This window comes from Onychostoma macrolepis, chromosome 14, assembly GCF_012432095.1.
Source record: "Onychostoma macrolepis isolate SWU-2019 chromosome 14, ASM1243209v1, whole genome shotgun sequence".
Taxonomy (NCBI): Eukaryota; Metazoa; Chordata; class Actinopteri; order Cypriniformes; family Cyprinidae; genus Onychostoma; species Onychostoma macrolepis.
In genome coordinates this window covers 11,423,019-11,436,234 of record NC_081168.1, presented here as the reverse complement: position 1 = coordinate 11,436,234, position 13,216 = coordinate 11,423,019, and the positions used below count along the sequence as shown (strand labels likewise).

At 36.8% G+C, this 13,216-nt stretch overlaps 1 long non-coding RNA gene across 1 annotated transcript; it reads left to right on the top strand.

The window, feature by feature from the left end:
- The first annotated feature begins 10,718 nt into the window (after positions 1–10,718).
- Positions 10,719–12,744, top strand: LOC131553898 (uncharacterized). The gene is made up of 3 exons (XR_009274291.1): positions 10,719–11,025; positions 11,584–11,679; positions 12,494–12,744. It is a non-coding gene; the product is annotated as an uncharacterized LOC131553898 (long non-coding RNA).
- Positions 12,745–13,216: the final 472 nt, after the last annotated feature.

Genomic DNA, 13,216 nt, shown 5'->3' with positions numbered 1-13,216 from the left:
TTAATTTTTAAATTCTGGCTGATACCAATATAAAGAAAAATACTGATTAAATATACTTGAAAGCCTACAAATAAATTTATTCATTACAACATTATAATGTACAATATCAAAAACTGATATCTTTTTGAGATATGCTAAGGATTACAATTTAACAGTTTTATTAAAGTATTCGTATTTAAAGAGTAACTTTAGGTGAGCATACAAAGTACACAACAAAGATAATCTATAAGTAATCTAAATGTAAAAAAGTGAGGTGATACATCAGAACTTTTGGAATACTGTTCAATCAATCACATTTAAGGACTTAAGCTACAGTATTAAAATGTTTTGTTGGTGGTGTTTTTTTTTTTCATACGTGTCTTTATGCAAGCTTATGCAGTGCAGTTGCCAAAGCCATGGCTGCCTCGTCACTTTTGCATACGTGCTCTAAAGCAAATCAGCTGTGTTCTTCTCATCCAAAACGCTCTGCATCTGTTAAGGCCAGCAATCTGTTACTACTACATGGATGGTTTGGCTACATCAACTAACAAGACAGATTAACTTGCACATGGTTGCAAGTCATTTCTTTCAAGCAGTAACCAGGGTTAACTGGGGTTGTGCTTGACTCAATCTCAGTATGACAAAGGCCTGTATTCATACAGCATGTACAATAAATTCAATCAAATAATATAATGTGAACACAATGCTGCGGTTTATGAAGCATTTCATCTCAGACATAAACTATGTCCAGAATGAAATAGTACTGCACTATACTACACTACTACTGCCTTCTATACTATGTATATTGCCTATTTTTGGAAATAATACACAAAATGATACGCATTAGAAAAATGTTTCAAACACTGATGACACAAAACACACTATATTGGATGTTAAATTCAGAATGGGGTATCTCTAATTATTAACTAAAATAGTTTGCTTATTACCATTTTATGTGAAAATATATTAACTTAATTACTTTAAAGGAATAATTCACCCACAAAAAAATTAAAAACAATTGCTGAAAATGTACTCAACCTTAGGCCAAGTTGTAAACGATGTTATTTCTTTATCTGAACAAATTTAGAGAAATTTAGCATTATATCACTTGCTCACCAGTGGATCCTCTGCAGTGGATAGGTGCCGTCAGAATGAGAGTCCTAACAGATGATTTTTTTTTTTTTTTGTGTGTGATAAAACCATCAGAATAAACACGATTCCAGTCCATCAATTAATGTCTTGTGAAGTAAAAAGAAGCAACAAATTGTTCATTAAAACATTTTTAACTTTAAGCTGTTGTCTTCGTCTAAAATACAAGTCCTTTATCGATAATACTACTTTCTCCAGTGTTAAAAACAACAACAAAAAAAAACTTCAGGAGAGAAATAAGCACAAATCATTCAGTTTACAAGATAAAGCCCAAATCGGTTCTAAAGAAATATGTTGGTAATTTTTTGATATGAGAAGGCAACACAATCTCATTTTCACTGGAGAAAACACTATAGGGGTTTTCACACTTGAAATTGTTAACCCTGGGTCATCCTAAACCCCGGATAAATGGAATCCTGGGTTATCTGTAATCACATTTCACACTGCTCATACTATACCTGGGGTTAACTGTTAATCCTGGGTATTCATTAACCGATGTTTCACACTGTGCATTCCTAAACCCTGGGTTAACGTTCTTATTTGCATATTCGCGGTGTCACTGTCCCTGATTGGACAAACAGCAGGCAACCTGTTTACAAGGCTTTTCTCACGTCTTGCCAGTTATTAAAAAAAAAAAAATGTCGCCACGTAGGTCTTTAGTCATTTTCAGTGATGGGAATAACGGCGTTATGAATAAACGGCGTTACTAACAGCGTTATTTTTTTCAGTAAGGAGTAATCAAACGAATTACTGTTCCCCCGTTACAACGCCGTTACCGTTACTGACAATAAAATGTAGCGTTACTATATTATATTATTGGAATTTAATTTTTCAATTCATCTGAATGGATGCGCAGTGTATTTGACGTACCATAAACTCTAGTGTGAAGGAGCACGACTCGCCGTTGCTTTCTCTCACATACACGCACGCAAATAAAGATACAGAGCAAGAGAGTAACATGCAGAACTGACGCGCTACATGTAAACGATATTCTTTGTTGTATTCTTGTCTGTATTGTTGTCTGTATTCTTCAGCTTTTAAGAACTGCCGGTTTCTCTGGTAGTGGGCGGAACTAATGCGCAAACGACAATCTCATTGGCTGGCGCTCACCTATTATCGTCCCTGTTTTGATTTCAGCAAATCAATACGCACTACCGGCACATCCGGGAACTTAACTGTCAATTTCGTTACCGCCCCTTTTTGGGGGAAAACAAACTAGACTTCCCATAGGCTTCAATACAAAATAGCGGCAAAAAGCAACGTCCAGCCGACAGACGTGAATAACTTAAGTAATCACTAGGATTAATCATGTCAAGTAATTATATGTCCACCCTGCCTGCCATAGAGCGTGAAAGATACACCCATAAACTTAATTTGGTCAATTTAAAAACTCATTATCCCAGCGTCAAATTGGTGTAACAACCCCACCCAGTGGCCAGAGGTGTCTTGCCGGACATTTACTCATACCTAATCTAATCACCAGGTAAACCAGTGAATTATTTTACTTCGTTTGAAAGTAAACATCTTTAAATGTATATATTATGTCCTTATATTTAGAGTACTGAGTGCACTTTTCTGTCCAGCCATACAACTACTGGCTTCGCTTTCGATAGCATCATCCGTAATACATAATATTTCCATAACAGCAAGATATGGATGATGGTGGCAGGTAGCCTGGGCTAAATTTGGGTTTTTACAAACATTATTGGTGCACCCAACCACACAACAACTCTTTAGCATGTTGTAAGGTTAGTCCACTTCCTCGATCCGATGCTGTATGGCGGTTTGTTTTCCCCCAAAAGTGGGCGTGAACCTGTTCAGAGACATTCTATGACGTTGCGCCGGTTGTGAGTATTTGAGCGAACGCAGACAACGTGATTAATATTCATGAACCCCGCAGCTCATTAATCCTTAGTGCGTTTTATATTGATGACAAATATGCATTCATACTTGGTTATTCTAATTACTGAAGTTCTATCATCATATAATATTAAATTATCATAATATTGACTGATAATAAGTGACAGTAGATAAATAGTTTAGATTAATGTACAATGTTTTATAATAATAATTTATTCTTTTTAGTGTCCATTTCATTAATTTAACATATTTAATATTGGGGGCATCCAAAGTTATTTGACATTTGAAAATTTTTTAAAAAGTAACGCAATAGTTACTTTCCCTGGTAATTAGTTACTTTTATAGTTATGTAACTTAGTTACTAACTCAGTTACTATTTGTGAGAAGTAACTAGTAACTATAACTAATTACTTTTTTAAAGTAACGTGCCCAACACTGGTCATTTTAAGCCTCATGAGACGCACAAAGGCAAGACAACAAAGACAAACCTCCTCATCACTCGAGTTCACACGCTTTCCGTCTTTTGACATTTCTTACTTTTCTCTCACTGGCTGCTGTTTACACGATGTGCATTACCTGTTACTGACATGACCTGTGCCTTGCTGGCTGCTCAATTTCTGATTGGCTGTCTGTTGCCAAGCGTCCAGCAGCAACAAGCAAACACCGCTCCGTTTCACACTCAACAAATTTAGCACTGCAATGTGGGATTAACACCGCAAATGCGGTGCTGCTAGTGCTAACCCTGCTCCGGAGCAGGGTTTCATAACCCTGGATAAAAAGTGGTATTAACACCGCTTTCAAATTACAGGTGTGAAACGTTTCTTTACCCAGGGTTAAAAGTGGTGTTTAGAACGACAATAACCTGGGGTTAAGCGCAGTGTGAAAAGCCATTAAATGGATTATGGACTGGTATTTTAGACAGCGGAGATGTTTAAAGTTAAAACACCTTAATAATGAATTTGTTTCTTACAAACATGCAGCTTTTCACTTCACAAGTTAATTGATGGATAGGAGTCATGTGGATTATTATGATGTTTGGACTCTTATTCTGACTAAAAAAAGGCTAAAAAAAACTTATTCCAGTCCTTAAAATTAACTCACTATTTGTCACTTTTAAAATAGAAATGCATTGTGGGATACTGTTTTCCACACAGTGTTCTCTTCAGTCTACTGTACATTTTGGAAAATGTCCTCCAGGTATACAGAAAAGTTGCATACGGCACAGTATAACCTGCATATTTTTAAAATAGTACAAGTAGTACTGTAATGTGCTATAGCAGCAGAAAATGCAGTGGACTGAACCAGGGTACCACAGCATGTGTTGACAGCATTCAACTGGTTGTCTTAGAGCAGAGAATATTAATGCCTGATTACTGTATGGGCACAGACAGAAAGCCCATGCTCTGTCTGATATCTGTCATGCTTAGCATCTGCCTGTCACACCTCTGTGATTGACATAAATAGTATCCGCTGCTTTGATGCCTGCTTGCAGTTGCCACGGAAACATGTCAAGCTGTTCGGGTGGTTCTCAAGAGGTTTGTGAACCGCGGCGGATTGCAAGTGCAAACCTGGTGCTCAAGCTTTATTCTTCTTCACATTTTCAACCCATGTGTCTCCCTACCCTACCTCTTTGCTTCTGTATTTCTGTCAGTTTCCTGCATTTCATTTTGTTTATACATGATATTAAGATTTGCTTGGGGTGACTTGATAACAAGTGTAAAGTAAAAACATGGTCCAAAATATTCAGTCAAATCACATTCAGTGTGATCACATTGCATTGCATTTGTAGCGTAAACTCTAATCTCCATCGATCCAATCCAGGCACATATTTGAGACGCAACTATCAAGTGTGAACAGCAATGTATCTCGGCTGACCACTTGTAATCGATCACCTGAGACAAATGTAAAAATATGTAAAATATTGCACATCATTTGTAAAATGGTATAAAAGAAAACACACAGGGCTCTGAATACAACACACCACACCACAGAGGCTGCCACTCTCAGTACCACATTATGTCAAATTCCCACATGAAAGAAGTATTTGAAAAGCAAGGGGGGAAGTCGCTTTCCTTTTCTCTTTTCAAAGTAGATGAACTACTTGCCTAGATATGACAACATAGCATGGAGGCTTAAAAAAATAATAATAATTGAATGAAACAATAACATTTCCTCTTTTTGATTCTGATTATTCTTATTTCAAAGACACCAACCAAAATAAATCGTCAGAATAATGAACACAGAATGAATTTTACAATAAGAAAGAAGGGAGGGGTAGGTAGGGGGGGGGGGCAACGACAGCACTGTGGTGAAAATATACATGACTGCAGAAAGTAAACGGGTAGGGTAAAAAAGCACTTCAAAGGCAGTGGTGAGCAAATGGAGTAGAGCTTTCATTTTGAATTAAGTCCCCCATTGCTTTAAGTCAATTGTTTCAGAATAATCAAACAATAAAAAGGGGGAAAATCCCCTTGTGACATAACGTCAGCTTGAGAGAGCCAAAAAAAAAAAATGAATAAAAAAAATAAAAGAACGAGAGAAAACAGAATATAGTTTTCATTTGCTTCCAAAAGTCTATTTGATACATCTTGAAATATGTATGGTATGGATTAAGTTCTCTTACCTCCCTACAGGAGAGTATCAGATCAAGGTAAACATCTCACCCATCCCTCTCTTGTTTTGTTTTAGTCTTTGTTGAAAAATGGGAAAATAACAGTAAATAAAAACTTTGAACGGTGCATATACACATTTACCACTGCAGACAGAATATTCACCATTACTACAAAAATACCCCAGCAAAACTAAAAACTGTCATTATTTACTCACCTTAATGCTGCTCCAAACCACACTAGGAGACAGAACATCCTTAAAAAATGCCCTTCTCTTTCATATAATGAAAGTGGATGTTGGTTTTAAATGACAAACCATAATATATATAATAAAAATTACTCATTGGTGATATTTTATATCACAGCGATTCTTAAGACATATAATAGCTTTTCGTGCGGGTCTGTCTGAACTGAAACTGTTACTTCCTAAAATTCTTCACTCAAAAATGGCGCCCTTTGGTTGCGCAGTATCTCTGCTGAAAAAAAATAACAATAGAACCCTGCCCAAAACTCAATAGAAAATGTAATGGTTTTAATGGTTATAATGGGAATTGTATTGGTTTTAATGGAAACTATAATGGTGTCTACTGGTATGTGATGGATTCTATTGGTGGGATGTTAAATCCTATTGGAAATATGCCCAAAACACACTACAAAAAGGAATTTTATAATGGTTTTACTGGAAAAAGCTAATGGTTTATAATGGTATTTTAATGGAAACCATTGGAATTTCTGTGATGGTTTCTATTGGGCTTCTATTGTTTTTTTTTTGCAGGGATGTTTGACGCCAAACACAGCGTCAGCGTGTCAGGTGATCGACAGGTTCATATTTTGGTTTTGGGAGTCCCCAACCACAGGTTGATGTGCATGCAAGGTCAAAAAACACTTTAATTTTCTTATATGCTTTTATTTGTACCTTATTTGCTCAATGACTCCCAAACGATTCGCTCAACGATTCAATCCAAACCCCTCCTTTGTGTGACGCCAATCTGCTGTGATTGTTCCAATTGGTCAATTTCATTTAAAGCAGCAGGCTTGTTTCAGATTAACTATACTAGCCTGCCATCGGCTGGCGAGAGCTGCTTGCAGTCGGGGCGGAGACGTCAAGTCGGACACTTCTGCTCCCGGTAGTGACACTCTCGTGGTGTTTGCATACTCTTATCACAGATAAAGTGAATTAAATGCAATATTTGTCAAATACACAGAAACGTTTTATGAGCATCAGAAACACTTTTATATACTGCTTAATACAGCGTCATCTGTTCAAGAATAAAGTTCAGCATAAATATAGGCTACTAAATACCGATAAAATGGGGCTATGTATGCTTTTATCAGTGTTTTTGATAAAAATGACTCAAGATAACAGTGGGACTACACTAAAAAAGCGTTTACTCTTATAAAAACACAGATTTGTGAGCATTATTGGAATTCAATTGTTAGAATGAACAAGCAACACACCTCATGCTTGTCATCACAGAATCTGACCAATGAGAATAAAGTGTGTCGTCATCAAGGCTTTCACAGCCGATTTTGAGCAACTGCAGAGCCTGACGTAGGCAGCTGGTCTCTCACGGTACTTTGATCATGGCACATGTGATCGTAAGGCGGCTGCAGCGCTGATAAAAGTCAGACAAATGTTCTAACCAGAATGCATTGCTTTTGTCAGGTGGCAGCCGATCTTTGCGGTGCCGCATGAAGTTGAACAAGCCTATTGTTTGTGAACGCAGTGCTGCTTTGTGTACAGCCGTTACCGAGGAAACAGCTATTTTTACCGCTCCAAAAGCAGCACCTAGTGTTTTCATTCAGACCAACAAGTTTTCCCAGGTCTGCATGCGCAACAAGTGGGCGGGCAATATGCTAATCATGTTGAGGTCAACCTGAAACGGCTTGGGATTCGTTTTAAAAACGAGTCGTTTCAATGATTCAGAGTTGACTCTTTGTTTTGAGAGACAATAGGCTTGTTTGAGATGCACCTCATTCCCTTCACCAAGGGAGTTCCAAACGCTTATATGAGACAGTAATGCCCTACACCCTTCAAAAAACTCACTTGCCCTTCGAAGGGAGTAGGGCATAGGGGTGCTCACTTCTGTTTGGAATACGCCCCACATGATCGCAAACGGAAATCACTTCCGTGAAGTGACCATCGCGTATTCCCTTCACTTCTGGGAGGGCCCTTCGTGAAGGGATTCAGTTGTTCACTTTTCGTTTGGAATGTCCCTAAATTGCTTTCTTTTCCTGAAGTGCCTTTGAAGGGCACAAAAAAGCCGTTTGGAATTCGCCCAAAGTTCTTAGTCTGTTGCTAACGCACTAACACTTACATGGCAAAAGAGAAGACTTGTAATTTGTAATTATTTTACTATGTGACTACAAATTACAGTCACAATCTAGTATTTTATGGAACTATAACATCATGAATATTAGTAAGTGATGAAGAAATTTTCCATTTTGGGTGGACAATTCTTCTTATGCATTTTCAAGTAGGATTTAGGCTACATGCCCTCCAATTTAATAATAATTATGAGCTTTTCCCCCTTTATTGGACAGTTATAGCTATATAGCCTAATGTAAATGTGAGCATAAATATATAAAATATGTAAATTATATTATATTATATTATTGTATATTATATATACCCTTCCCAGTTAAATTTGCATAGACATCTATGAGTCATCAATCAATAGGCAGGGTCCCCATGAGAATGCCAGATTCCTGTAATTCTGGACAACATACACTTCCTGCCAAGATGGCACTGGACAAGAATCCAGTCAAAAATCCAATTAACTCAACCCTATCTATTCTCTGAGGTATTTTTTTCTTTCTCCCAATATACTAGCAGACAAGACACAATAGTAACTGTCACCTGCAGAGAAAATTATCTAAATCCTAACAAGCACTAATGGCAAAACTTTTCTGTTGAACCACATTGTGCAGAATTGCACCATTTTGTTGCCTTGCTGTTCTTTAAATTACATAGACGGCAGACAGAAAACACACACCCACACAGACATCCACAAAAAGCGCTTGTCTGTGTCTGTTTCGCAGCAATTGAAGACAGGGCACTATCATTAGTCATTCTGTAACAGCGAGGTAATGGAATTTTCCACGGATGAGCAAGAGTTGTCACAGTATTCACAGTACAGCAGCCTATGAGAGTCAATGGACAGCTAACTTAACGGAGACTGACAGTGCTGAGAGTCCTCAATCCACTCAGATTCCTAGTCTCTTTCTCTGTCTGCCTCTCACAACCCTGTCCCCTAGATGTAATGTAATATATATATACACAGTGGGGCAAAAAAGTATTTAGTCAGCCACCAATTATGCAAGTTCTCCCACTTAGAAAGATGAGAGAGGCCTGTAATTTTCATCATAGGTATACCTCAACTATGAGAGACAAAATGAGAAAAAAAAAAAAAAATCCAGAAAATCACATTGTAGGATTTTTAAAGAATTTATTTGCAAATTATGGTGGAAAATAAGTATTTGGTCAATAACAAAATTTCATCTCAATACTTTGTTATATACCCTTTGTTGGCAATGACAGAGGTCAAACGTTTTCTGTAAGTCTTCACACACTGTTGCTGGTATTTTGGCCCATTCCTCCATGCAGATCTCCTCTAGAGCAGTAATGTTTTGGGGATGTCGCTGGGCAACACGGACTTTCAACTCCCTCCAAAGATTTTCAATGGGGTTGAGATCTGGAGACTGGCTAGGCCACTCCAGGACCTTGAAATGCTTCTTACGAAGCCACTCCTTCGTTGCCCGGGCGGTGTGTTTGGGATTATTGTCATGCTGAAAGACCCAGCCACGTTTCATCTTCAATGCCCTTGCTGATGGAAGGAGGTTTTCACTCAAAATCTCACGATACATGGCCCCATTCATTCTTACGTTTACACGGATCAGTCGTCCTGGTCCCTTTGCAGAAAAACAGCCCCAAAGCATGATGTTTCCACCCCCATGCTTCACAGTAGGTATGGTGTTCTTTGGATGCAACTCAGCATTCTTTCTCCTCCAAACACGACAAGTTAAGTTTTTACCAAAAAGTTCTATTTTGGTTTCATCTGACCATATGACATTCTCCCAATCCTCTTCTGGATCATCCAAATGCTCTCTAGCAAACTTCAGACAGGCCCGGACATGTACTGGCTTAAGCAGGGGGACACGTCTGGCACTGCAGGATTTGAGGCCTTTGTTACTTTGGTCCCAGCTCTCTGCAGGTCATTCATTAGGTCCCCCCGTGTGGTTCTGGGATTTTTGCTCACAGTTCTTGTGATCATTTTGACCCCACGGGGTGAGATCTTGCGTGGAGCCCCAGATCGAGGGAGATTATCAGTGGTCTTGTATGTCTTCCATTTTCTAATAATTGCTCCCACAGTTGATTTCTTCACACCAAGCTGCTTATCTATTGCAGATTCAGTCTTCCCAGCCTGGTGCAGGTCTACAATTTTGTTTCTGGTGTCCTTTGACAGCTCTTTGGTCTTGACCATGGTGGAGTTTGGAGTTGGACTGTTTGAGGTTGTGGACAGGTGTCTTTTATATTGATAACGAGTTCAAACAGATGTCATTAATACAGGTAATGAGTGGAGGACAGAGGAGCCTCTTAAAGAAGAAGTTACAGGTCTGTGAGAGCCAGAAATCTTGCTTGTTTGTAGGTGACCAAATACTTATTTTACCGAGGAATTTACCAATTAATTCTTTAAAAATCCTACAATGTGATTTTCTGGATTTTTTTTCTCATTTTGTCTCTCATAGTTGAGGTATACCTATGATGAAAATTACAGGCCTCATCTTTTTAAGTGGGAGAACTTGCACAATTGGTGGCTGAACTAAATACTTTTTTTTGCCCAACTGTATATATATATATATATATATATATATATGTATGTATATGTATATATATATATATATATATATATCAGAATGAATGTGTTCCTTCACAGCAGCATCACTTCAATTATTATTTGACTATTTTATAACCTGTTTTATATGTCTCATTATGCTGCGTTGAACAGATGGTCTCTTGGGTGAATCTAGTCATTTACATGACTTTATTGGCAATCAACCTAAGTCATAAATTCACAGGAATGAAGGCCACGATTTTGTGAAAGCCCTTTACATTACCAAAGCTGCACTGTAAAAACTCCAACTTGCAAATTGCAAACTTGCAAAAAAAAAGTCAGGTGAACATTTTTTTTTTTTTTTTTAGCAAAATGTTGAGTTTACACATCAAAACAAGTTAACTGAATGTTTACTATATTTCGCTCAATGAACATAAATAAGAAAGTTGAGTAAACTCAATATTTTGACTTCTTCATTTGAGTGGTTAACTTCACATCACTGCTCATGCGCAAAGCGCCATCTCTGGATTATACACGGGGTTTGCAGCTTCAAACATCAACAACGATGGGGAAAAGGGAGTCTCCTTGACAAGGTAAGTTATTTTCTACCTAGATTTAATACAAGTAAGCCAAACAAACTACACAGTTAGGTACAACGTATATGATGACGTCGCCACGAAGAAACATCCATGAATGAGAAAATAAAGTACAGTGTAAGATGATAAACGTGCTTATTCACACACACCCGCAGAAAGTTTTCAATCACAAATTAAGCACTTTTTAGCAGCATAGTTCGCTTAAATTGTCAGATACACACAAAGTTACATCAAAATGTCCATAATGGTGAGTATTCACGTAAACAGTCAGTTATGTCACGTCTGAAGTTAGAGTCAGCAGTTGAGAGAAAAATTGCCTGTGTATCACTAAATTTGATCCGTGCATTAGCCTCATAAACCTGCTAATATCTGTTCCCTTAATGTTACAAAAATAAAAAGTTAAGACAACACTCACTGCTGAAAATATTAACACTGATTGTAGAATTAGAAGTTATACAGAATTGTATTATTATTATTTGTTATGTTTTAAACATTTAATGTCAATATTTAGTAGAAATCTAAAATTGATGCAGTTTTTTATTTTTTGCACTGCAGGACACTGAGCCAGAGGATGTCCATCCCAGGGGATGAAGATGAGCATCTTATCTATCACTGGATGATGATGTTGCCACCATCCACTCAAACCCAGAGGTGCCTAGCTGTAGTACTAGAGACGCAGATTGTGCTGGAATATATACATGGCCTTCCACTGCTGTTGCTGTCTTTGGCTTAATTTAGTTCACCCAAAAAATGAAAATCTGGTCATCATTTACTCGCCGTCATGTCGATAAGACATTTGTTCATCTTCAGTACACAAATTAATATATTTTTTAATGAAACCTGAGATATTTATGTCCATCCACTGAAAAACTATTCACCTAAAATTCTGGTGCTACAAAATGTTCATAAAGAGACTGTAAAATGAATCCATATGAATTAAATGATTTAATCAAAGTCTTCTGAAGAGACGTGCTCCATCTCTGCAAGTGCAGTGAGTTTGAGTTTTATATAATGTGTATTCATAAAGAAACAACACAGAAATTATATTATGTTTTAGTATTCTATACAGTAATAGCTTAAAAACTGTCAATTAGCATTGCATTATAAGTACACTCTAAAAAAGATGGTTCATTAAAGGTTAGTGTTACCGGCTCTGTTCAGTTAAGGATACTCTCCTCTTCTCCACTAAGTAAGTAACAGAGATATTGAGTTCAAGATCCATTGTTAGATTTATTTTATATATTTATAATTACTTGGATATTATTACTTGAGTTTGTGAATAAATGTTAAAACTATATTTAAGCTATCTCTTGACTTTAAATCTCTTTCTTTTTTTAATATAATGAAGGGCATACTGTTTACAAGTGCTCATATGTCTATTTTTGCTTATGGCCTTCATAAGCATAATTGTTTTTACATAAACACAAGGACACTCTTTAACTCTAAACTCAACTGTGTATTTCAGATGCATCAAATTCACAACCTCATCATCTGCAGAGAAACCAACACTCAATCACACCAAAATGATGGACTTAAAGGCATCACAGAGGATCCTGAAGATACAGTATTTCACTGGAACACTGGAGCAAGTTCACATCAATTAAAAAATAAAACTACCTAATTGAAACTACATGTTTTGTTTTGTTTTTGTGAGTGTGTAAATCCCTAATACAGGCTACAATACATTATAAGAAAAATAAAAACAATATTAATAGATAATATATAGAAATAATATTAATAAATAATACTAATATTAATGGTATAAATGTACTAATAATAAGAAGAATACACTATTATATTTTCTAAACCCTAATTCATGCATCCCTACAATTGCGTCTCTTCAGAAGACTTAAACCGCTCAATTCATATTAATTTATTATATATTTATTTTATTATTTATTATCTCTTTATGAACGCTTTGAAGTGTCAACGTTTTGAGTGAACAGCCTTTTCAATACAGGGATAGAAATCTCTCAAATTTCATTAAAATACCTTCATTTGTGTTCTGAGTATGAACAAGGGTTTAGAACGATATGGGAGTGAGTAAATGATGACAGAATTTCCAGAATAATTTTGGCTGAATTATTCTTTTAAATGCTGTGTTAATAGTTGAAATATTTTGCTTATTGATCCAGCGTGTTTGTTGCATTATGTGTGTGCCACAATTAGAAAATGTTAAGGTGATTGT